The 27,005-nt window shown below is 37.5% G+C and overlaps 2 long non-coding RNA genes across 4 annotated transcripts in view; one reads left to right on the top strand and one right to left on the bottom strand.

Moving 5' to 3' along the window:
• The window catches only part of LOC119870237, a 250,556-nt gene that overhangs the window by 64,086 nt on the left and 159,465 nt on the right, over positions 1–27,005 (bottom strand). The gene's annotated exons all lie outside the window — the stretch shown is intronic.
• On the top strand, positions 8,264–22,319 carry LOC111092267. The gene is made up of 3 exons (XR_005355525.1): positions 8,264–8,377; positions 13,666–13,792; positions 20,400–22,319. It is a non-coding gene; the product is annotated as an uncharacterized LOC111092267 (long non-coding RNA).

The raw sequence follows: 27,005 nt of genomic DNA on the forward strand, positions 1-27,005 counted from the left end.
CCTATCACTAAGCAAGGAGATAGATGCCTGTCATCGAAATAGACAATCCCTAATGTACCAACAAATTTCACCTGGCAAATCTTATAACACCTTGCCGAGAACTTAAGCTAAGCCAGTTATGCCAATACCAACTAACATACAATTATGTTAGTTTCAGGTTTACAATATAATGATACAACATTTATACTGGTACTTTTTAGAATACTGTTTATAGTATTATGGATACATTTTCAATGTTCCATGTTTATGGATACATTTCCTATCTCTTCAAATTGCTTGTATCTAAGCAACTTAAGCAACTTAATGCCCCGTCAATGTATGTTTCATTTCAAAATATGTCCAGAAATGTGTGTGTTAGAAGCAGACTGGTCCTTTGAATACTGTAAACGGGCCCCATTTCTGCAAATCTTTCCTTGCAGTGCCTTGTGCATAAACTGTGTTGCAGACTCACAAACTGCCTGCCATATATAAGCCTGATCTCCTCATTTTGTTTTAGATTCAAAATTCCCAACAGGGAAGTAACCATTACAGTAACCAACCTCAGAGGCTTGTTTGCTTTGCTTTATAAATTCCTAACCTTTTCCTGATGTAGCAGAAAAGTATGCAAGGCTCAGGTTAGGTCAACAACAGAGTCAAGGTTAACTGTGGGAGAGTTAAAATATCAACAGGCATCTTAGACCAACATTAAAGTTAGCCATCACCTCAGTACATGTGCACTTAGTATATTTTGTAAATAGATTCTAAAACTCTTAATGTCTGTTTTTTCCTTTTGCTACAGAGAGGGGATTTCATTGCTCTTAAAGTGCTATGGCTTCTGATGGGGACAATTCTGTTCTTGGCCTCTGGAATAGTTCATAAATTATATCTTCAGAATTATAGAGTACAATAGTTAACAAAATGACTTCCTATTCCCATAGGCAACCCAGTTAGGAATAGCTACTTACAGGAGTGACTAAGTGTAAAACTTGCTGTAGGCACAGGGCAGCAGTGGACTCATGACTCATGACCTTTTTTGTTTACATTTGGAGTTTTGTTTATTTTGGCTCTATGAATTCATACATCTGAGAAAAATGCAGCCCCAAGCTTATGTCACCAAGGTTCACTGTAGAAAAGAGAGATGGGGGCAAGCTTAGGGATCACAGTCTCTCTTGGCCATATGTCCATCTGACAGAGCCACTGTGCTATTCCAACCCTACTCTTGTACTTAAAGGAAGAATACCTTCATATGTGGGATAGAATCATAAGAACACACTTGGCTTCACTCTCACACAGATTTCCGGCTCAATGTTTGTCAGGTTAACTTAAGCTCAGAGGATTCCAGTGTGTTCAAGGTAGGAAAAAATGTTTATAATCAAATAATTTGGGGAACCACTGGACTGAACAAAATGGCAAATAATTTTCTTTATTGAAGAGCCATTAATAAATACGCTAGTAGCCACTGTGACTCTTCAAGAGTATATGATTATCTTCTAAAAATATTTAACCTTGGAAGACTTTTCTTTATGCAGATATCTCTCAAGGAATCAAGCTAGTCAAATTTTAATAGAAATCTCGTTTCAGTCACACATACTCACTCTAGCACAAATCAACCAACCTTGCTTTTGGTTAGTTGGTTGAATTCCATGACTGATGTCAATACGGACCAGATTCATAGCTAGTTCTAGTATCCTATTACACATAAGGCTGTCATCAGGCTAGGAGATAAGGTGCACACATGAGCTTGTTAAAATCTAAAGCTCATAAAAAACCTCAGAAAACTTGTTATTTGATAACTAAAAGCTTCAAGCTGCAGCAAAACTGAAGATTCATGGGAGAAAGAGGAGTCTATGGGAAAGCAAAGCATTTATAGTGACAAATTCCTTGAAATATTAAGAATGAACTCTTATTTCCTGGCTTCCCTAAAGAGCCCCTTATGAATATGTCACCCAGGCATTTACCTAAGTTTTTATACCACATCTCAGGGATACTACAGCGTGAATACTATAATGGTAAAAAAAATTATTTTGCTTATTTGAATGAAAATGATATTATTAATCTTGAAGAGATACCAAATTATTGTGGTTAATGTTTTCTGGGATAAAGAAGTTCAAATTAGAAGAGAATAATGGATCAGGATGCCTCCTGATAGACTCCAGGAGGCAAGAGTTAGAGGCTGCTTCCTCTTCTGCACCCACAGGGCTGGAAGAGAAAAAAAAGTAATAGAAAGGTGGGACAACTCACCAGTCTAACCAGGTCAGGCCAATTCTAGCCACAGGTTAGCTGAATTAGAACTGGCAACTTAAAGGACAATGGCGTGCATACTTTGGTCAATTTTATCAACTCAGTTATCCTCCTTTAAGAGGATCGAGAGCTACCTATATCTGAATTTAGAACTGGAAGATATTTAGAGATAATTTAGTGCAAACTCCCATATTAGAAACTAGGAGACGGTGACCTAGAAAGTTTGTGAGATGTCCTAAGGGTAGCTTCTGGACTAAAGTACAGTATCTTTGAAAGTAGACATTCCATGTGTTTTTCCACTATAACAATAAACATGTTTCCTAAAATAAATAAATTTATTTATTTATTTATTTATTTATTTATTTATTTGAAAGAGAGAGCAAGAGTAGGGGGGCAGAGCAAGAAGGAGAGAGAGAATCCCAAACAGACTCCCTGCTATGTGGGGAGCCCAATGCAGACTGGATCTCATGACCTAGAGATCAAGACCTGACCCAAAATCATGAGTCAGAGGGTTAACCAGCTGAGTCACCCAGGCACCCCCCTGATAGCAGAACACAGATCTACAGATTTCCTATGGGTTTTTATAGCTAAGACAAACCTATGTATTTACTACAAATCATCTTACTTTAAGAGTCAGAGAATGGCTAGATGAAGGAAAAATGTGAAAAGATATAAGGAGTAGCTTTGGCCAGAGATGCAAACAATACAAGAAAAAGCTGACAGTAGTACTATGATTTGTACACAGACTCAATAGCTTCCTGCTAAAAGTAGGTGGTCTTCCCAAACGAGTGTCTCTCAGACACTTGGGTTAATAACAATCTCCTTTGAGATTTCTGCTTCTGGTCAGGATGTAGAAGGACGCTAAAGAGTATCCCTCCTTTAGTAACAACAAACAAGTCCCAGAAAAAATAAAAATTATACTTTTCTATGGGGCAGGGGAAGGAGGATGCATTCAATGAAGGCTTGATGAAGTTAATTCCAAGGGAAATAAGCTTTTCATAGGTAAGTAGAAAGCTGTGACAGCTTCTATATCTACGGATACCTGGTATAAGTATAGACAGAAACTGGGTGCAGTTGGAGAGATCTTCCAGGGATGGAGGGAAATTGGCCAAGCATTATAAAACAATGTGTGCTGGCTAGAGGGTCTGGAATCTGAAGAATCCCAAAGGCAAGAACAGAACACTTGGATCAAAAATTCTTCTTCCGATACCACCACAATCCACCATAAAGTTTGCTGAGAAAAATAGCAATTGGGGGAGTGACTGTTAAACAAAGAGAAATTGTACAACTCTGCACATTCTGGAGCCCTGCCAAAGTTTTGTCCAAAGGTAAACAAACTAAAAATATCTGAAACTTCAGCCAATCCTCACCCACCTTAACTACCAACAATATCAAATAGCAATTTGGGAAGAGTTAAATACAGGTGAACTTGATACAGTTAAAGCTGTGAGCCAGCATAAGAACATTCATATACAGTGTCCCAAAATCAGAATTATATTCATGCAAGAAAGCAAAACAAAATAAAACAAAAAAACCACCAAACTACATTTAAGAAAAAACAGCCATTAGAAACAGATTTGCAGATGACAGTTATTGGAATAGGCAGAGAAGGACTTTAAAACAACTATTATAAATATATTAAATCATTAACTTAAAGGTGATTATGTTGAATAAAAAATGGATAAAAATACTTTTAAAATACAAAAAAAGGATAAAAATTAAAATTCTAAAAAAAGAATCAAGTGGAATTCTAGAGCCAAAAATCTAGAATCTTTAAAGGTTAAAAATCACTGGGTAAAATTAACACTAAATGGGAAACTGCCCAAGAAAGGATCAGTAAACTTAAAAACTGGTCAAAAGAAATTATTCAAAGTAAAAATGAAAGAGGAAAATTTTAAGGAAAAAAGAGGATGTCAATAATTTGTGGGATAACACCAAAAGATCTATAAGCAATTAGAGTCCTTGCAAGAGTGGAGAAAAAGAATTAAGCAGAAAAAAAATTTGAGGAAATATGGCTGAAAACTTTTAAATTTTTGAAAATTATCAACCCACAGATTTAAGAATGTGGTCCAAGAAACTCAAAAAGTCTCTAAAGGAATGATGCAAAGGAAACTATATCTAGGTATATTATAGTCAAACTTCTGAAAACCACAGAGAAAATTTATAAAGCATTAAGAAAAGAAAAAAAAAAGACACATTACATACAAGGTAATAGCAACGTAAATGACAGTTAATGTCTCATTATAAATAATGCAATTTAGAATACAATACAAAGAAATAACATCTTTAAAGTATTGAAAAGAAAAAAATAAAACAAAACCTGTCAACCTAGCATTTTATATCCAGGAATATATCATTTTAAGATGATGGTGAAATTGAAGGTATTTTTGGATACATGAAACCTGATATAACTTGTCACAGTATACCTGCACTATAATATATATATATATATATATATATATATATATATATATATATATATATATATAAATTAGAGAAAGATCTTTAGGCCAAAGGGAAATGATACCAAATAAAAATTCAGATCTACAGAAAGGAATGGAAAATGACAGAAATGATGATTACATGAGTAAATATAAATGATGTCAGTTTTCTCTTAGTTTATTTGAAAGACGATCTTTGAAAACAAAAATTTTTTAAATGCATCATAGGGTTTATAAAATAGGCAGAAGTTAAGTGACAAGAGCAATAAAAAATTGGAAGAAATAAGTCAAGTATACTGTTGTAAATTCTTATATGCAAAGTAACATTATAGTAATTCAAGGCAGACTGGCAGATGTTATTTTTTTCCATTTCATATATAAGAAAGCTGAAGCTCAAAGATGATCTCCTACTTGACCAAGGTAATAGAGTTAGTGGCCAAGTGTAGCCTAAGAATGAGGTTTGCAAACTCTAGTCTATTGCTCTTAAAGCGAAGTTGGGATTAAGCTTGGATGCCTGGTAGTTAATCCAAGGCTTTACATAACTAATGGAATCTTATTTCTTAGTTCCCAAGATTTTTCTCTGTAACGGCTCATTTTATTTATCTAAGATTCCCCTTCTTTCTCTATACCTGGCATATTACTTATGAAATGTATAAATAAAAGGAAAATATGCATAGTTCTGTTTCCTTTCCAGTTTCCCTTCTCTGCTTAGTCTCTCTCCAAAGCAATTTAACTCCCCCAACTAAGTCCAGTTATCACTTCCCATGTCAATCAAGAACAAATGAAAAAAAGTAATGTAGGCATAGGAGAAATCAAGCATAGGGCCTTTAAAGGTGTATTCACACAGATGCTGTAAAAAGTAATGAAAGCTCTTTTAGAGTAAGAAAACTGTGCTCCTTCATGTTTCATTGTAATAATGTGTTTTCACCTCTGGGTTTGCATCTAGTGTATCTTGACTTTGATAGCTGATTATGACATCCCATCTCATCAAGTCAGAGCTTAGCATAGAATAGGATGACTTTCGGCAACCAATGGCAAAGTATGAATAATAGTGACATTTATTCCATCCTTGCTGCTATTCCAGATGCTCTCTGCTTGTCCATTAGCAAAAAGCACTCCAGCTGATAGCTCATTTCCAAAGCAAAGAACATGGCAGAGCCATCCTTACTAGTTCTCAGCTCTTGGCATGAGCCAAGAGGAATCCTTTGAAACCTAGGCTGCAAGAAGAGCCTATTCTGATCTCAAATCCACCCATATCAAATGGCACCTTTGACATAACGAGGGCTTCCAGGGCAGAAAAACTGTAAATAGCTCCTCCACAAATTTGAGGGAAAGCAGCTCCATTTTTGTCTTAGCATAGAGTGCACCTTCTTTGTGGGTCATTTACAGGCAGGGCAGCCTGGTAGACAGATCAGTCCTTCCAGCTGGGCTGATAGAAGAATTTAGAAGGCATGAGGAGTTTAGTGGCAGGGATATTTCAAATGTGTTAATGAACTGCATCTAAGAACTGGGGTTCAAGTGATTCCTATGTCCATACAAGATAATAGGAAAGGACCACAGAGAGTTCTTGGTTCACCTTGATTTAAGAATCAGAGCAGCATTCAAAAAGAACTATGGTAGAATAGCCAAATTCATAGAGACAGGAAGTAGAATCGTGGGTGCCAAGGCCTCAGAGAAAAGGAAATGAAGAGCTATTATTTAATGGGGATGAACTTTTAGTTTGGGAAGATGAGAAAAGTTCTGGAGATGGATGAGGGTGGTAGATGTACAACAATGCAAATATACCTAATGCCACTGAACTGTATGCTTCAAAATAGTTAAAAAGGTAAACTTTATATTATGTAGGTTTTACTATAATTTTTTTTAAATGAAAAAAAAAAAAACATGATGAGTGAGTTAATTAGCTGTTGGCCCAAATTTGTTTGGAGAAATTTATAGGTCAATATTGGTTGTAGCATCTGGTAAACCTCATACACTTCCCTAGGGCATCACCCAGATTCTTTCAGCCACTATAAATATAAAGGATCTACATCTGTTTGAGGGGGGAGAAGGGAAGATTGGGAGATCAAAAGATCAGTAAAACTAAATATGAAATTAGTATTAATATTCTGTGCCAGGCCTCATACTACCATTTTATTTATGCAGATACCTACTAGTCTGATTTTAAGAAGAATTCACATGTAATACCTGAAACCCTTGCAATCAACTTGATTAACATGCTTCAGGAGTAGCAGATATGTGTTGGTGAGACTTTGGGTCAGCTGGTTGTGAAAAAGGTAATTAAAAGTGTAGGTCACGTTCTCAAATTTTGAAGTGTAAGGATTTTTTTAAAAGAATAAAATTTTTCTCCTACCCCTGAGAATAAATCCATAGACCCTAGTTTGATGAACACTAATTTATTTATTTATTTATTTATTTTATTTTATTTTATTTTTTTTAAAGATTTATTGATTTATTTATTTGTTTGTTTGTTTGTTTGTTTTAGACAAAGAGAGAGAGAGAGCAGGGGGAGGGGTATAGGGAGAGGAAGAGAGGGAATCTCAAGCAGACTCCATGCTGAGCACAGAACCTGATGTGGATCTCAATCCCAGGACCCTGAGATCATGACCTGAGCCAAAATCGAGTCAGCCACTTAACACACTGAACCTCCCAGACACCCCAAGAAAACTCAACATTTAATTAATCAAAAGAAAAATGTGATGAACACTAATTTAAACAACTGAAGCCTTCTTTCATGAAACTGCTGTGCAATTGCAAATTACCAGGCAGAAAGGACGTTTCGTCTGATAAAGACAAAATTTTAAATTACCATTGTAATGAAAATACAAAATTTAATTCAAAAAAAATTTATAATTCATGGACAACCCACTCCAACTCTGCTCAAGAACATGTTTAGGGACCTACCACTGTTTAAGAGATACTTCTAAAAAGTTTTGGGAGTATCTGACAGCCATGATTGATGGGGGGGAAAAAGCAGAGAAAAGAATTAAAGGTTTTGGTAGTGATGGTGATTCTCAACCAAAACACATTATTTTTAAAATGAATTTATGTCTTGAAATGGGAAGTAGGGTGAGGAAATAGATATGAGTATATATAGAGGGTGAAATAATTTTTAAGTGGTTATTTTATTTTCAGTAGATAGTAGGTGGCTTGATTTAGCACATTCAGCTATTTTACAAAAATGGTACCACTGAAAATATTCTTTAGCAACAAAACTTGGGGTATCTCCATCTCAGCACCTCCATTCTTCTCAAAAAATTTGATTTGTGGCGACTTGTTTTGGAAATTTAGAGAAAACTGCCTTGTAAGTATTTATATGAGCAGATTTTGTTTTCCCCTTGGGCTGTACAGCTGCCAGCCATTTATTATTGCCTCCTGGTCCATGGGCAGGTTTTTTTTTTTTTCTTTCCCTTTCCCTTCTTGTGGTTCCTACAATAGAAATAATCATTTTTTAAAATGGAAAGGAACCCACTCCCTTTTCATAATCTCAGCTACAGATCTGCTTTTGATTTTGCATGCTTCATTTTGTTCCCTGAAGGATAATTTGGAGGTTTGAGTAATTAACCCAAGACTCATAGGAGGCCGTCTTTCCAAGGCGGGCAATTTTGCTGTGGTGGAGTCGGCTGCTGTCAAGCATTAACTTCTTAATAATAAAGCCTTTCAGACCCTCGACTATCTGCACAAAGATGCACTTGAAGCTAGTGGCTTGGCAGAGTGTAAGCGGACTACTTCTATTCTTTCTTTGGACAAAATAGTCCTCTTGATCTCTGGGTTGGAGCTATTTTTATTTTACTTCGGTTCTTTTCTGCTTTTTAACTTGGTGGGCAAGTCTTTCACTTATATTTTGATCCACTGCTTAATCTGTTGCCTTTTTTTCAAAAAGACCTGCAAAAAGACACCCTTTCTGATATCCAGTGACTAGCTCCCTCTTTCAGTATATTTAGATTCCTCCCTTTTTAGAAGAGCAGTGACTCAACTCCTGAACCAAATAAGAGTTTGCTTCTCTGATCACAGTACACTTCCTGCTATTAACATGAAATGGCTCTGGTGCAGCACTGGGGACCATCACACCTGCAATTAACAACCAAATTAGGATGTATCTTTTCTTGGCAAACGGATCCACCAGAAATTTGAGGACAGCAGCTGCTCTCCCTCCCATTCCTACTCTCCTTTTAGTGCCCTCTCTCAAGCTCTTAGCAGAGAAGTGAACCAGAAATTTTTGTTTTCTATTTGATAAATCAGTGTATTTTAACTGATTTGGCAAATACCTACTGAGTGCTTACTATGTAACACTGTGGCAGGCAGTGATCTTTTATTCACTTGTCCTCAGGGGTACTGTGCCTGGGACTTCTGAGCTTTGCAAAAGATTATGAAAATACTAAACCTAGTATATTTATATTATATTGTATATAGCAATTACTTATATACATATATATAACAAAATTAATAAAACAGTTAATTAAATGTCCACCAGTAACATCAACCTAAAACATTAAAAAATCCCATTACATTCAAAAGCAGTTTATAGGTAGATTTCAGTTTATAGATATTTTTTCTCACTTTTCTTTTTTTAAGATTTTATTTATTTGAGAGAGAGAGAGAGAGGGAGGGAAGGAGGGAGCTCCAGCAGGGGGAGGAACAGAGGGAGAGGGACAAGCAGACTCTGCACTGAGCTCAGAGCCCTATGTTGAGATTTGATTTTAGACCCTGAGATCAGGACCTGAGCCACAATCAAGAGTTGTACACTTAACTGACTAAGCCACCCAGGCACTCCTAGATTTCTCTCACTCTTCAAAGATTCCCAAATATTCTACTTGTAAAGAAAATTAATTTTTCATGGCCGAATAATTTTATAAGCATATTTATTTTATTTTTAAAACTATTTCCAAAAAATTGTTTAAATTATAGTTACTGTGAGATGTATAGGTATCAAAATGCTCAATTTGGTAAAAGTTGCTAAAGGCTTTAAAGAAGCCCAGTGAGAGCCTAGGTGAGCTTCAGGGGTGTCAAAATAGGAGGCCTCTGCCACTCAGACGTTTTTAATCCCAGGTGGACAGACATGGCTAGTGCACTAGTAAAGGGAAATACAAAAGATGTATTCTACTTGAGGTCCTAGTATTGTCTGTACAACTTGATATCCTTTGGAATATTTGAAGACAACTGTCATGCCAACCCAAAAGGCCTTTCTTTTCCCTTCTTTCTGTTCCTTATATAATATCATTCTGGTTACTTCCTCTTGATCATACCCCAGCTTGTATCTCATGTAATTCGGTGCCCAAAAAGGAAAACCACACTCCAGATGTGGTAAAAACAAGTACAAAGTATGTGGGAGTCTTGCCACCTCATTCAAGTTTTATTCTTATATTAATTCAGCCACAGTGTGTTTTGCATGAATACTGGGTTTGTCCGCAACTGAAACACAACAGCTCCCAGGTCCTTTTCACATCAGTGGTGCCAGGCAGATTATCCTCAACAGGTATTTGTGAAGGTGGCTTTCTAAAGGTTTTTGCATTTATACTTGCTAATTCCTCCTCCCCTCAAAAAAACAAACTTTGATTTTGTTATCTGGCATAGTTATTCTCCCTCTCAACTTTGTGCCAGCTTAAATCTGGTAAGCTTGCCTTCTGTACTGGAGAAGACAGAGATGATTGAGTATAGAATAAGGGACTATACCTTAGGGATCACCCAAAAATTATGTCAGTCCCTGTGGTTAGCTTGTACTGTCAGCTACAAAATTGAACAATGGTACAATTCTCTATTTTGGCAATGGAGATACCAAAAATTATTTCTTTAATGCTTGACTGAAATAACAACATTCTGACTTTCAAAAACTATCCAAGCAGGAATATTGCTTCTGTAGTTTTGATCTGCAGTTTAGTGTTCTACATCACATATAATTTTAACATTACATGATCCAGAACTCATAGGTACTGACTCATTATTACATTTCTTTATAGAGACAAAATGTCTGAGTCTAGGATGATGAATTAAAATTTATGTGATGCCAAAAAATGGATCAGTATAGATAATGGCACTATACCACTCATGGTATAGAGCTGGATGGGACTTAAACAGGTCATTTCATCATCCCTGTGCCCCTGATTAAGTCAAACCCCAAGTCTGTCTTCATCTCCCTTAGGTATTTGTTTTTCTATCTCCTTCAAAATTCTGTGTAAATGACACCATTTTCAGAGTGGTCACAGACATCCTAATTTTTAAAGTTTTAAGAATAGTGTCCAATTCAATACTCCTTGTCTGGCTTTGCCTTTTGACCTGGATCTAAAGTAATTGGATCTCTGATAAATACTTAATGGCTTTGGGGACATGCAAAGAAGTGTGGGTCCTGCTCTGGATTAAAGGGCTCAGGAATCCAGGGAAGGCGCCACATTCCCTGGCTGTGTTAATTAGCCATGCCTGTTGCTAATAAGTGTCTGGGGATATTTTACAGGATCACAGAAGCAATTTATGATGCCCCGAGTGGGAGGGAGAAACATCCTGGCTTTATGAATCTCATAGAAAAGAACTTTGCCTTCTCTACAGAATCATTCTTCTTATAATTTAGATTTTTTTTAAACCAGAACAGCAGAATACAGAAATCAAACCTCTGTAATTCAGAATGAATTATGAAAATGTATTTCTCTTTCCCCAGTTGTGTAATTCAATTTAGTGTCCTTATCCTTCAACAAAACCCTGACTATTATTAGCTGAAAGCATGAGTTTATAATCATTTTTTAAAATTCTGTGGACCTCATCCATGGAATTTATTTGCTCTTCAATACTATCTTTCCCCTGAGGGATTCATTACTCATTTACACATCTAGAAAATAAATAATGTGCCATTAACTGGGGGAAAAAATGTGGCCTCCAATTCAAGGCACCAGGATATGCTTTTTTTCCTTCTCTTTCTTCTACCCCCCCCCCCCAGCTTTTTTTTTTTTAACAAGACAAGCATTTGGAAACAGAATACTTTAAAAGGAAAAGATCAGAACTTGTTTTTCAATGAGTTGGGAACAACAGGCACCATTGTAGCCCAAAGCAAGGGTCCCATATTCAATTCAGGGGGGGAAAATCCATAACGAACTATTATGTGTAAGCTTCAAGATTTAGATTAAATATTCTTAGGTTCCAGATGGATTCCAATTTCTTTCTTCAGGGTATATCTATTTCCAAATTTAATCATGACTTTTTTTTTTTTTTAAGATGTTGGTATTCTGATAAATTAAAAACATTGGTAGTAATCATTTAAGGAGAAATAAGGGCATACATCCACAACAGCTATTTGTCTGTGGCCCAGTTGGCACCATAGGGAACATTCTTCCCAGCATTCTCTGGGTTGGGGAGAACAGGACGTAATCTGCTTTCATCAAAGGATCAGGATCTAGCTTATCATAAACTACAGCATGAATTCTGTCTGTGTATGGCCTCTATATCAAAGGACAGGCATTCCCAGACATATAATCATTAATCTTGTAGGCATCTCAGGAGTGCAAATGATTGATTCCATCTGTGTTGATTGAAGTGGCTACCCTGGGCCTCCCTGGAGACAAGGGTAGAACTACTGAAGCTGTCAAGTTTTGTTCTCACAGAGGACCAGGGATGATGTTAAAAATAATAATATCTAACATTTAGGGAAAATTTATTTCATGCCAGGCACTGCTTTCAACACTTTATGGATATGAACACACTTATTCCTAACAATGTGTTAGGAGGCACATGAATATTCCTATTTTATGGACAAGGGAACGGAGACACAAAGAAGTTAGACTACTTCCCAAAAGCAAGAGATTAGCGAGAGCCCAGGTGGTCTGACTTTAGAGCAGCATTATTCAAAAGGTACATGTGAGGCACATATGTCATTTTAAATGATCTTGGGCACATTAAAAAAAAAAAGTAAACTGACATCGATGAAATTAATTTTAATAATATGTTTTCTTTAGTTCCGGGTATCCCAAATATTATCATTTCAACATGTAACAACAGAAAAATTATTAATGAGATATTTTATATTTTTAAACTAATTCCTTGAAGCCCCCTGTGTATTTTACACTTACAGCACATCTCAGTTTGAACTAGCCATGTTTCAAGTGCTTGATGCCACATGTGGCTGGCGTCCACGGATCTTGAGCCAACTTTCTAAATATCCTCTTTTTACTGCAAGTAATGTATGTTGCCCTGCAGTATTACTCTTCTCTTTAGTTGGAGGCAGCTTCTAAATGTGTGGTTTCTGGGAGAACTGGAAGAATCAGACCCCTTCTATCTATTTGGAGTCTCTATGGATGTTAGAAGAAGGCCTGGCTCTAGGATGACAAAGCCCCTCTGGTTGATAGAAGCAGTTTCCACTCACCCCTCAGGCCACAAATTCCACACCCACACATGATGGCCCTGCATTTCCTTCTCAAACTCTTTGTGGGCTCCCTGGGAACATAGGGCACACAGGAGAGACTGCCCCTACACGCAGTTCTTGGTTGTGTGCACTTGGCAAGGTCAGGTGGGCTCAGCCTGGGTGTTTCTGTCAGAAGGGAAGTGAGAACAGGACCTTCAGGAGGTGTGTCCTGGGTGGTCCTGTGCCAGCCGGAGACTGTTCTGGACAGAGAATGATGTTCCATGTGCTCATCACTGCTAGCATAAAAAAGGCAGAGAGGCAGTCTCTAGTCCTTAGTTCCCTGGGTGGTATGAGTTATATTTTTCTCTCTGTTTCTCCTCTTTTTCTGAAGATAGTCTTCTCTGGGACTCATTGGTTTGCCTTCAGGTGGTAGTCTCTATAACTGGATGTCTTACCCCTGGAAGGAGAGGGCTGCAGGGAAGTGAGTGCTCTGATGGACCAGGTGGGCTTTTGAGGACAGAACACTAGGCAGTGGTCAGGGGACCAGGGTAGTCTCCCGAAGTGTCCTAGGTGGCTGACGGTTAACTAGTAGGGGAAGGTCAAAGAAGTGTCAAGAGGGTTCCTTCCAGTCAGAGAGAGCAGAACCTGTTACTGGATCACCGGCTCTTTTACACCTAACAGGTGCACACTCGTTCTGTTATGCTCTGAAGCTGTTTCAGAAGCTGTGGTTTCTGCCCCTACCCTGACCTTCTCAGCCCTGCTCACAGCTGTACATGGAGGATACAACAGGAAGGAAAAGATGATCGGGGTAGGTAAATGTATTATTTCTGTATTTGTATCTGGAAAAGTATTTTCAAACTTCTTTGACTATAATTCACTGTAAGCAACATTTAAATTGGTACAACAATTTTGAAGAAACTGTTAGACAGTGTCTACTAATGCTGAAGCTTCATAAACCCAATGACCCAGCAATTTCATTCCTCACTAGATCCCCTGGCCAACAGAGACATGGACATATGTCTACCAAAAGACACATCGTAGTAAGTTCATAGTAGTACTCTGTAATAGTAAAAAAAAAAAAAAAAAATGGACACGACCCAAAGATCACCCACAAGAAACTGGTTTGAACAATTATGTGTGGTCATACATTATGCAATATGTATATTGTATACAATTCACTACTGAGAATGAGCAAATCACAGCTATGTTATATATTATATGATTATATATCTCAAAAATAGAGCTGAGCAAAAGAAGGTAGACACCAAAGACACAACAGAACACATATGACATCATTTCATTTACACAAAGTTCAAAAGAGGCAACTACTCTGTCACATATCAGGCTACAATACTGCAATCAACAAGTAACATATATAAATGAATTGAAAGGATAAAGAATTCCTATTTCTACTTTATGTAGTATACGCTGATTTTTTTTCCGAAAACCTAGTTGCTACCCACTCAATGGATTTTATAATCTTTAATGGACTGTCACTTGTAGTTTAGAAAACACTGGTATTAATGTAGGTTAGGGTCTCAGACTAGCCCAGAGGCTACCTAATTTCTCTATGCTTCGGTTTCCTCCTCTATAAAATGAGGATAATAATGGTACCCTCTCATGGGGTAGCTGTGAGGATTGGATGAGTTAATGCACATTAAGAGCTTAGCACAATGCCTGGATGAGTTAATGCACATTAAGAGCTTAGCACAATGCCTGGCACATGTTTACACACATGCTTTTATTAGTGGTTTTATTTCTAATACTTTCAGGTGTTTCCTCAGGCAAGTAAACTTTTCAAATCCCTGCTCCATACTGATAATGTAAACTAAACTAACTTCCAGCAGAGACTTAGATATGACTCTTTGCTCCAAGGAAGCCAGGTTCCCAGTGATTAGGACTTCTAGGATTTCCATCTAGAAGTGGGCTTCTTTAAAAAATTGTTTCTGTGTTCCCACATCACTTTCCACTGGGCTGCTTTCTTGTCTGCTCTGATCTTTTAGGCAGAGCCTGAGATCATTTGAGCATGTACAGTGCAACTGTATTTGCACAACTCTTGTTTTTTAAGAAGTCATCTTAGCTTGGGAAGTGTTGGCGACAGCTAAGAGCAACCCTCCTATTTGGCCAGGGGATCTGACCAGCCCCCATCGCTTCCTTCAACAACAAGCGCTTTATGCTCCATGCAAAGACCAGCTGTCAGTTTAAATTTCCCTAATCCAGCCAGATCCCAACTCGGCCAATCAACAGTCGCTATCTGGGGGAAGCCCATCTGTGAAATGCAGCAGTGCCCTTACTGGAATGACATGTCATAAAAATTAGTTTGGGCACTAATCTAAGGAAGCTTTGTGCTGAGTGGAGGGACTGCAAGGTCCCGGCTGGTGTCCTTCCCTTTGCCAAAAAGCTGGACCCAGATGAGGAGTGCAGAGCTTGAAAATAAAGCAAGAGCCTTCACCTCCTGCCCCATCCCATTTGATGTCTTCAGTGATAAAGGAGAAACTTTAACCACTCCCTCAAGTGTTCTCTCCCAGGCAGCCCATACTCTGTCATGCAAGGGGGTTGGCTAAAAGGATGAGTGGATGGAAATGTATCAGCATTGCTAGGTTTCATTTTTTTGGGGGTGGAGGGGTGTTGTTGTGGCTCTCCGTTGTTTTCTAGCTGCATGGTTACACATGCCAACACATGTTGGCCCAATTTGTTTAAAAAGGACACACAATTTCATCCTAAGAAAGATTCTTCTGGTGTGACTTTCCCTTCTCACCTCTGGAAGAACAGTTGTTCCCAAAATATGTTTTCTCAACTATTGAAAAAAATAAAGACTTTCATTTTGCTATATCTTAACGGTCCAGGTAACTTTTTCCTCCTGAGACCACCTCTCCTAACCTGTTTGCTTTCTCTCAATTTATACCACACCCTGCCTTTACTTCTTCCCCTTTTTAAAAAATTTCCTGGACTCTTTCCTCCTTTCAGCCTCCATCACACAACCATAGAGAGACTTTGGGGATGGGTGGCCAATGGCTTGGCAGGGGGCAGAACCAAACTTGATATGCCAGGTTTACCAGTTCTGGTCCAGGCATGCTGGGCATGGCCAGAAATGAGAGGAGCCCCACTTCAAAGATCCTGCAAAAGGGGGTGGTGGTGAAGACTGAGGAGATAGGAAATGGTTTGCACATGTGAAATGCTGCTATTCATGGCAGAGTATGAATGCATATACATAGAGGGCACCAGCATAGCAAAGGCATGGAATTGGCATACAACTCCACATGCAGTGTTTGGGAATCTTCTTTCTACTACTTCTCCATGTTTGAATCACATGTATTCAGTTTTCCCAAGATGTTTATCGAGGGTGTCCTACATTGTCTGCATTGTTCCAGGTGTCTAGGGATACGTTTCGTCAAAGACAATTCATCAGTTAGGCTGCCTGGAAGTGTGCACAAGGCTGACTCTGACCAATTAAAACGTAAACTTTATAGAAAGGAGCTCAAAGGATCTGGAGCAGGCCTCTTTACATCCTTAATTGACTGAATAATGTGCTTCATCTGTGCCATTTTAAAAAATCACCACGCCATGAATCACAAATTTTGAATTGTATTTTCAGACAATCACATGAGCATTTTCACACTTGCCCATTTTTATGTAGTTTAACTCCCACTTTAAGAGATTTGGGGACCTTTCCTGAAAGTACAGATCTTGTCCAAGAAGTTTAGATATATGAGTTTTAGAGTAAAACTAGAAAAAAAAGAAAAAGTTTATCACATTCTTATATTAAAAATAAAAACTTACAGATTTTCTTAGACATCTTTTCCTCATAATATTCAGAACATTTTCTAACTTATTTTTTTATTTTAAATTAAGCTTTGGAATAAAGAGAACTAAACAATGTTTTGGCCGCGTCTTTTCTCTAAGGCGAGGTAATTAATCAGATTGCCATTTTAGGTCAGCCAACTCTGGGCAGCCAGCTTTATAGTTTGAGGGATCCAGAGAGTATTTTCTAAGAACTCTGTACACACATTACATATTAGACCAAAAGACAAGCAATCAATCTGTGAGTTAAAACCATATGCTAATGCAATTTTACATGGTGAAATTTGTTTGTTTATTATGTTAAACTAAAACTTTCATGACATTTTAGAAATAGATTATAACATCATCTAAAGCAAGACTGAAATGAATTAAAGCCAACGGGTGGGAGGAGCAGGGGAGAAAGGAGAAAGAGAGGCGATAGACACAATGTTTAATCTCAGGGTGGAAATCTAGTGAGCTTGGGGGAAGACTAGATTAAAAAACCTTTTTATTCATTCATTCATTCATTCATTCACTCACTCATTTGCTTCTTCACTAAACACCACTAAGGCCTCATTAACACAGTACCAGTGTATGCTCAAGTAATGTAAGCCTAATATTTCTCCTAATCTCATGTGATCCCTTTCAAGCTACCCTTCCATCCCTTCCACTACAGCTGACTCTCTCTCTCCTTGGATGCGGTCCTTTTCTCAACACTCCACTCAGTTGCTCCTAACCTCCTCTACGTACGCTACCTCTCTAACCTTTGCTTCATTATTTTCAGTTCATTTTTCCAGACTTCACACTTCTTTTCCCAGCCCTAGCCACAAATAAATAATTTGTATTGAGCTCCTAATCTTATACCTAAAAGTAGGAATCTTGAGGAATGCAGAGCTCCCTCTAGCTTATATGTGGTAACCCACATGAAGTTCACTGGTTTCCTTGCAGGAAGAGTGTTCCCTCCCCAAATGTAAGACAGAATATCAGAAACAAAGTACAATCTCTGGGGTGTTGGTTTTGGAAATAAAATGATAGGTTTGTTTTTTAATTTGTTTAGTGTTGGTTTCATTTATTTTTATACAATAATGTATTTCTAATAATATACTGGCCTTTAATGGAGAATTTGATTTCAATAAACTTTGCTTCTTAGATATTTTTACAGCAAGGCTTACAGTCATCCAACAAGAGATACATATATCCATTCACTCATGCACATCCTACTTTCAAACTAATCTTCTCCAATGTATTTTTCAAATGCTTGAATTGTGTTTCTTTCTATTCAGGAACTTATGTGATGTCTAGTGTATAAGAAGAAGTATAAGATGCAACCAGGAGCTATGATTCATGGAGGGAATTTAGACAACATATCACAGTGCACAGTGCATAGTACCAGTTGGCTGACCCATGCAATGAAAGCTACAGGAGTTTGTGGGATGAAAAACCACTGGAAGTTTTTTTAAGGAACTGAGATTTAAGTCTTGAGACCAAGACTCAGGTGGTTATAAAAGAGAGCAGAGACAGTCTGGATGAATGTGAAAAGCTACCCACCTCAGGAAAGCCCGCCCCAGTGGTTGTTGATTACTTGTAGTTCTGTGAGTACGTCCTGGGCTTAAACAGTCTCTATGTCGGCGACTTGAATGCATGTTCTTTAGCACAGGCTTATAAAAACAAAGATGAGCCAAGGTATGTTTTCAACTTTTTGAAACTGATTGACAACTCTTAGAAGTCTGACTTGGTATTACAGGTTTAATGTACTCATTAACAAACACGTAGGTAGTGATTTATCTCTGGTAATATTAAGAACTCCTGAATCTTGTAATTATCATCAATAATTTTACATAGGGTATTTTATCTATCTTGATACACAGTAACCTTGGAAAAGATAACCAGAAAGAAGTGACATTTGTAAACCATTGAATTTTGAATAGGGTTAGCAACAGAAACAAATAATTTTCTAATTTGCAAGAAATGTTGTTCCACTATTCTGCAGAACTAGTCTTTCTTACACCCATGGGATTGTGAAATTCTTGCAAGCCGTCGAGTCAGGAAGCATTTCAAATAGAAAGAGGAACTTAAAAAAATGTATCCCTGGGGAAAGTTTTTTTCCCTCCCCCTGCTCCGAAAGGACACATAATTCATTTCAGCTGCTCTGTATTTTCATGGCATCATCAAATAAAAAAGTAAAGAAAAACTGAGATTTTAGGGAAAGGCATCAACTGTAGAGGCAAAAGTAATTTTGCTTTGGTGAGGTCTAATGAACCTTCAGTGTAAGATAAACAAGATTTTATTAGTCACCAATATTTTGTGGGAATCTTGAAACATCTGAATTAATTTTTTTCTTAAAATTAACCTGAAGCTAGCCAATGAACTGATTACTTTAAAAGATTTTGACAATATTGAATTAAGTCTTCCAAACTTTTCCTATATCCAATTAGTCTTTCTTTATAGAATATGGTACATGTTTTATGGTTTGAAATCACTACATAAAGCAATTTTGAATTTGTCACACCTATGAAAAAAGATTATTGAGTTCCCACCATATACAAGAGTCCTGATAAAAAGACTACCCAAAAGGAATTAACAATTTAGTTGGAGAGGAAATAACCAAATAAAATCCCTGTATAAAGGACATAAGGGTACATTTTTGGTGTGGTTAGAATATAGTTTCTGTCTTAGCAGATCTTGATCATCTTTGGGCTATAGCCAGATAAAATATGGTATGGCTTCTCTTACCTAGGATAAGGCATAGCTTCTGAGTGTTTGGGGGCATGAGGTTAGGATTCCTACGCTAGGATTGATTTTTCATAGGGACCATTTGAAAGACAGACTGAAAAACGGCCAAAGGGAATAGGCTGAGATTGGTCACATATCTCACTTGTTCATTCATTTAGCAACCATATTCCACGAACTGATGGGTCTTATAAAAGAGGCAGAGCACCAACTAAGTGCCTAGTATATAACAGGTATTCAATAAACATTCACTAAATTGAGTTAAAGATTCATTTTTTGAGTTTCATCCAAAAATGAGCCTTGCCTTCAGAGAGTTTATAATCTATGAGAGAGGCTGCATTTAGTCAAATAATTGTAATACAAAGAAGAAAGTGGATTCCATGAAAGAGATACGGATAGAGAACTTGGTGGATACTGGGAGAGCCAATGTTGCTTCTAGTTGGTACATCAGGCTACACTTTGGGGACAAAGAGATATGTGAGTTGGACATGGAAGGAGGGGTTGGATGTTGATATACAGTGACGAAGGGAGGGACTCTGTAGGTAGAAGAAGAACATGAGCCGAGGCTCAGAGGTAAAACAATGTGGGACTTGAATAGGGAAGCTCACTTTGGGTATTAAAAGAATGGAAAAAAAAAAAAAGCTTGAAAATGTATAGTAAGTTCAAATACTGATAGCTCCTAATACCATACAAAGAGTTTGAACCCAGAACTGAAGACAAAGAAACATTACTCAAGATCATTTTCTATCTCTATGTAATAGCTTTCTATTTCTAACAGAGAAAAAGTTTGTATTGTATATTGAGTTTCTTTAAGCATCCCTATAAGAAATCTCAGTATGTTGGTTGTATTAGGTTTTTTGGGAAAAATCTTGTCTTAGAATCCTGTGGTTTCTGTGTTCCCTTAGAATCACCTTTGGCCCTAAGGAGTTCCAGCTTCAGCCTACTCTGCTCACAAGGGATCTAAGGGATCTACCATTCACTCTTCCAAGAAAATTGCTGCTAATGTTTTGACTATAAAAGATATGGGTGTCAATCATCATTCAATGTCTCTAGCAGATGAGAGACTTCAATTCTAGTGTAAGTCTTTATACTAGGTTCCCTGACCAGAAGTGGTTCTTCAGTAATGAAGGTGAATTGCCTTTTGCTCATGGTTGGTCACTGTGGACCTTTGTCTGCAGTGCTATTGGAGAACCTCTGATGCTCTTCAGTCACTGTGCCACTCTGATATATTCTCCTGCTTTTAAAGCTGACTCTCCTCAACCTGATAGTAATTATATGTTGATTACCTATATATTATTGAATTGTGGCAGCAGCTACATCAATATTAAATAACTACTGTTTACTAAGCATTCACTGTATCCTAGGTTGCTGACAGGGCATAATCACCCAACAAGACAGAGACAAGACTATAACCATTATCCACATTTATCAAGGACAAAAGCAAGGCTCTAAGACTGATGAAATGTGCCCATAGTCCTACAGAAGAAAGCAGCAATTAGGCCATGGCATTCTGATGGGAAAATCTGGGCAAACTACCTCTCTGTAGACAGAGAGATCTTCCAACTGCTATCTCTAACCTTCCCACCTCCAATTCACTTCTACAGAGAAGTAGATTGTGCAACTAGAACACTGGCCTGGGCCTTTGGTCCCACTTCTTATCTGACAGCCAGTTATCATCTACTTCTCAGGAATGTCTTTCTATACCACTGCTTTCAACATTTCACAACCAAAAAGCAATGGAGTTTCTGTGATGCCTACTCCTGGGACCTAGAGACCACAAATCAAGGCTGAACTTTGCCTGATTGTTACTGTCAATTCACTATTTTCTTTATAATCTACTAGCTTTGGGGGACTTTAAAATCTTAAGATATATCTTAACCCTTTTTCCGGAGCATTTAATTTTTTCAGACCTTTAAAATAGTTTTGTTCTTTCTTTGTCCTTGATTATCTAAACTTGTACAACTAGAAATGTTTTCCCAGCCTCAATCCTTATCCTTCCTAGGACTTCATTGCTTTAGTGGTTACTTTCTGAAATCACCTAATCTTTCTATATATCTCTACAATTTGGGGGACTAATACCCAGTAATGACTATAACTATTCTAGTGGAGATTCCAGCAACTGTGTCCAAAAAGGGATCTCTGTCTTCATATCTAAATTCCTCATATATGGCTATCACTTGGCAAATCCAACCTTTCTTGAGGCTTTTCTTCGTATCATCATCCCTAAGTATCACTGTCATTCTCATCTTTCTTCTTTTGCCAAAATAAGATGATATTCCTCTAGATTTATTTATTGAACTAATCAAATATTTCTATGCACAGTGAATGGAAAACACATTTAATTAGATACCTAAGACACAAAAACAACAAGAAGAAATAAAATATCAGAAGTATTTTCCCAAAAAGATCAGATGAAAAAGTTGTCTTTTATCAGTTCTTTTTTTTTCTTCTTTTATCAGTTCTGAAGGTAATTTACCATACCTACCATAAAGTCTCTGCTTGATACATAAAACATTTGGAGTAATCATAATGGAGCTTCACTTCTTCTCATCAGATTATGGGCCCAAGAGAGCAGGAAAAGCTCTGCCATGCATATTTACACTCAACAAAACTCCATGGCCATTTCTGCCTTCCTTTAATCCATCCCATCTGTTTCTTACTCAATCATGCCTTCTTTTAGTCATTCAACAAAAAATACATGTGTATTATGATCCAGAAACTATATGCTAGTTTGTGGTATTACTCTAATAATGCAAGATGGCCATCCTTCCACTGGGTAGAATCACACAGGATCTTAGGAATCTGAAACCTCTTTTAAAAGGATTAAGGGGGAGAGGGATTAAGGATAAAAGACCACAAAATAACCTTTTGATTAATAAAGAGATTTTTAAAAGTGTTTCATGGTTATTTTCCATTCATTCTGGAATTTAAAATGCCTTAATATGTGCATAGCATTTTTATAGGCTTCAAAGGACTTTCATTAAGCACTCTATAGTTAAAGATCTACTTACAGAGTTTGGGTAAGTTTATAAAGGTCTTCCTCACTATGAGAAGGTCTTCCTCATAATGAACTCCTTGAGTGGAGACAGTTTTTTTTTTTTTTGAGACAGTTTTATTAATATTTATATCTCTAGAATCTGGCTCAGGGCTAGGTATGGCATTGGCAATCAGTAAGTGATTTTTGAATGAATGTCTTCACATTACATGTATTAAATTATTTCCCCTACTGGTCTGTAATTGGAGGCTGTTTCTACTATTCCCTTTTCATGTGCCCAGCACTGTTCTCATTAGACAAGGCACTTGGCTGAATCTCACCAAGGAAAAAAAGTCAGGATGGATTAAAGCATGAACTGGGACAATGCCATGTTATGTAGCCACATCATTATTCCTTGAAGCCATAACCCAGGAGGCTTCCTGCTAGGTGGGGCAAATTGGAGAACTAAGTTTCATGTTGGGGGTGGCAGTTTCATAATGACTATGATGAGGGTTTCAGAAATATTAAAACATATTTAAACAGAAACCCTAAGATGGCACCTACAGCAAGCACTTAATCAACATGCCTTCTTGGACTGTGCCCTTTCATAGGGGACTTAGGAATTATTTTCTCATCTACATGCCAAATGCATGGCTGCTGGTTAAAAACACTAATCCATCTAATGAGCATAATGTAAGATACAACAGGAATAACTAGCATTTTGGTTTCTGGAAGAAAGCAAGATAACAAGGCTGTAAGTTACCCATATTAGAAGCAAAGGACAGATATGAATTTCAAGAGTGTTAAGGTCTTAGTTCTGACCTTGTGGTAAGATAATTTCTTGCTATTTCCATCTTTCCCCATCAGAGATCTTAAATAGCCTGATTTTTAAAGGCCCTATATATGAAAACAAAACATTAATAGGAGATAACCCAAGACTAAGAGGTTGAAAATGTAGCAGTACTTGGGTGGCTCAGTTGGTTGGGGGAGAGTTTGACTCATGATTTCAGCTCAGGTAATGATCTCAGGGTGTGAGACTGAGCCCTGAGTTGGCTCCCTGGTGAACATAAAGCCTGACTGGGATTCTCTCTCTCTGCCCTTCTCCTCCCTATACTCATGTGCTTACTTTTTTTTAAAAAAAAAGTATGTCAATAAGATGAATATTGGCAAAAAAAAATGTTGAGATAATTTTAAATACCTAAAACTTAGATATTTTCCTACTGATCTTGGAAAAGTCACCTAACCTCTCTAAACCTAAGTTTTCAAACTTTGATAGAAATATTTTAAAATTGTTTTATGAACGTTGTAGGAATAGAGCTAATATAGATAAAATACTTGCAAAAATTAAGAGACCTATTCAAATGTCTACCATTTTATTTAAATGGTTTATTTTTCCTTTTTTGGTCCAAAGTCAGCTCTAAGTAGAAAAAGTGGCCATTAAGAAAAGACCGAGGGGCACCTGGGTGGCTTAGCGGTTGAGGATCTGCCTTTGGCTCAGGTCATGATCCTGGTGTCCAGGGATCAAGTCCCACATTAGGCTCCAGACAGGAATCCTGCTTCTCCCTCTGCCTAAGTCTCTGCCTCTCTCTGTGTCTGTTATGAATAAATGAATAAAATATTTTTTTTAAAAAAAAGGTAAAGTAAAAAGAAGAAAAGGAAAGAAAAAAGACAAGACTGAACGAGTCAAATCTAGAAAAGTTAGCTCCAAATCTAAGAGAAGTCTGAGTCTGTCATCAGTCAGGCAGTAAATTTAAAACAAATTAACCGCATAACCTCAGCTTCCTATTCCCTTTTCTGTTTGATTTTGATGAGTATCTATGTGGATGGGGTAAACTTATGTGTCTTCCTTGGTAATAATATTGTGAAAATATGTAAAGAATGAGTTGCTTCAGTAAATGTGAACTGAGTTTTTCAGTCTTGGCAGAGGCCAGTAATTCTTGAAACTTCAGTGTTTCTTTTACATACATGCACACACATGCACATTTTAAATACAATGTGTATATATATGTTGAACTCCCACGATGTTCCAGATAACTCTCAAAACAATGAGATTATGCTGTTGGATGAGAAATACATATGTACTGCTTTCAGAATGCTTACATTCTAGTGTAAGAAATAATATAATGAAGTAGCAGGAACCAGATCATATGTAGTTTTTTACTCTCTGAACTCAGAGTTTATTCCCCGGGGTAATAAGAAACACTTAGTGGATTTTGAAATACTCTTTTATTTGTGGGTCAATGTCTTTCAGCAATTTCAGACAATTTTTAGCCATTATATCTATAAGTGTTTCTTCTGCCCCTTATCTCTTTCCAATCCTTCTGTGACACAATTTGGTAGTGTCTCACATACCTAGAACATTCTAGTCAGTGGTGGCACTATTTTTTTCAATCTTTTTCTTTGTGGGTTCAGTTTGGATCATTCTATTGGCCTGTCTTCAAATTCATTGATTCTTTCTTCTTCTGTGTCCAGTCATATAGTTAAACACATTGAACTCCTTCTTCATTTCTGATACTGTAGTTTACAGCTCTAAAATTTCTACTTGATTCTTTCACAGAGTTTTTATTTCTATGCCAAAGTTCCCCATCTCACAAAAAGTAGTTTTCTAAAAAATGTTTGCTATGTGAATGAACTGGTTTTGTTCACCCTGTCAATAAGAAAAGTATTTGGGGATCCCCGGGTTGCTCAGTGGTTTGGCGCCTGCCTTTGGCCCAGGGCACGATCCTCGAGTCCCAGGACCGAGTCCCGCATCGGGCTCCCAGCATGGAGCTTGCTTCTCCCTCTGCCTATGTCTCTGCCTCTCTCTTTTTGTATCGTTCATGAATAAATAAAGAAAATCTTAAAAAAGTAAAAGAATTTTTAAAATATAGGGAAAAATCATATTTAGAACACACATTTTATCACAAATTAGCTGTCTTCCATAACCAGGTGATAGCCATCCTCACTGGCATACTTTGCAAATTTAACCTTACTTTAGGGACAGCTAATGTTTTTTTTTTTTTTAATTTTTTTTTAATTTTTTATTTTTTTATTTATGATAGTCACACAGAGAGAGACAGAGAGAGAGGCAGAGACATAGGCAGAGGGAGAAGCAGGCTCCATGCACTGGGAGCCCGACGTGGGATTTGATCCCGGGTCTCCAGGATCACGCCCTGGGCCAAAGGCAGGCGCTAAACCGCTGCGCCACCCAGGGATCCCGGGACAGCTAATGTTATAATGCACTTTCATATTTAGTTTCCTTTGGAAGCTCATGAGACTACACCCACAAGCATATGAACACTAAAGCACTTTGCTCAATAATGCAGAACTATAGCAACTATAATAAATGTCTCCCTTTTGCAAATTCTTTGAATAAAGCCAGAATGTCTTAGTTTGTTTTTCCTATAGAAAAAAAGACAAGTCATTCTACTAGCATGATATAGAATATGCCCCTTGGAACAGATTGCACATGACTTAAATTCCTTCTGTCCAGAGAACAGCTTTGGCAAATCTCTCTATGTGCAAAGGTGAAAGGAAGATAGGCTTTTCACCTGGAGAAGAAAACCCTGGAAGTCTGTCCTGCAAAGAACAGACAACTAGAATTGCAAGAAACCCAGAATTTAACAGTTATGATTTTTTTAAGTGAAAATGAAAAGAGGAAGTTTCCAGTAGTCCATTAAATATTTCTGGACCAGACAAAACAAAATAATAAGGCAAGGCTGTGGAACTCTACAGTAAGAAAAACAGGAATGTACATTTTTCAGAAAGCACTGGACTCCCACATAAACTTGAAGAGACTGATGCCTCTGGCAGGAGATTATGCATAAGTTAAAATCGTTGTTTTATTAGTGCTTATTGTTATTGTGGCCTAACATAATGCTACCTGCTGCTCTGAGCATGTTTCAAGGGTAGGCAAAAATCCAGATTTCCTTAATGAGGTGCATACTGATCTATATTACAACTTTATTACAGTGTTCATACATGCACATGTATACATACACATGTGCACACACACACATACACACATACTCAAAGCAGCCACTTAATATCTCAGTAGAAATTTAGACTCTTTCATATTCACTTGTACTTTCTAAACATTATGCAGAGAGACAGATATCTGAATTTGGCCGGTGGGAGAGTTGCCCAGTGATTAATTAGATCAGTGCATAGGCTGGATATGCTGACCTTTTCTGTCCCTGCTAAGCCTAAGGCCTCTGTTTCTGATTGGTTCCCTCTCTACGAACTGTAACAGCAGTGTTCCTTTCCACATGCTTCACAGACTTTACTTCCCATTGCCCCAAGGAGAGGCCATTATTAGTCTCTTTGCTTTGCTGACTGGAGTGAACTGACCTGCTTAGGGTCCAGTGGGAATTAGTATCTAAACTGGAATTACAACTTTGGTGCCTTTAGACCAATCCCATGCACTGACTACCTAGGACAAGTCTGTTGCGCCTCTTTTCTCCCCTTGCCCTATCTCTGTGGAGGTAACCTACACTAAGGGCTCATTCTAATCTGTGAATTTTGGTTTTGTCATATATATGGTATTTTTGATGTTGTG

Source organism: Canis lupus, chromosome 2, assembly GCF_011100685.1.
Source record: "Canis lupus familiaris isolate Mischka breed German Shepherd chromosome 2, alternate assembly UU_Cfam_GSD_1.0, whole genome shotgun sequence".
Taxonomy (NCBI): domain Eukaryota; kingdom Metazoa; phylum Chordata; class Mammalia; order Carnivora; family Canidae; genus Canis; species Canis lupus.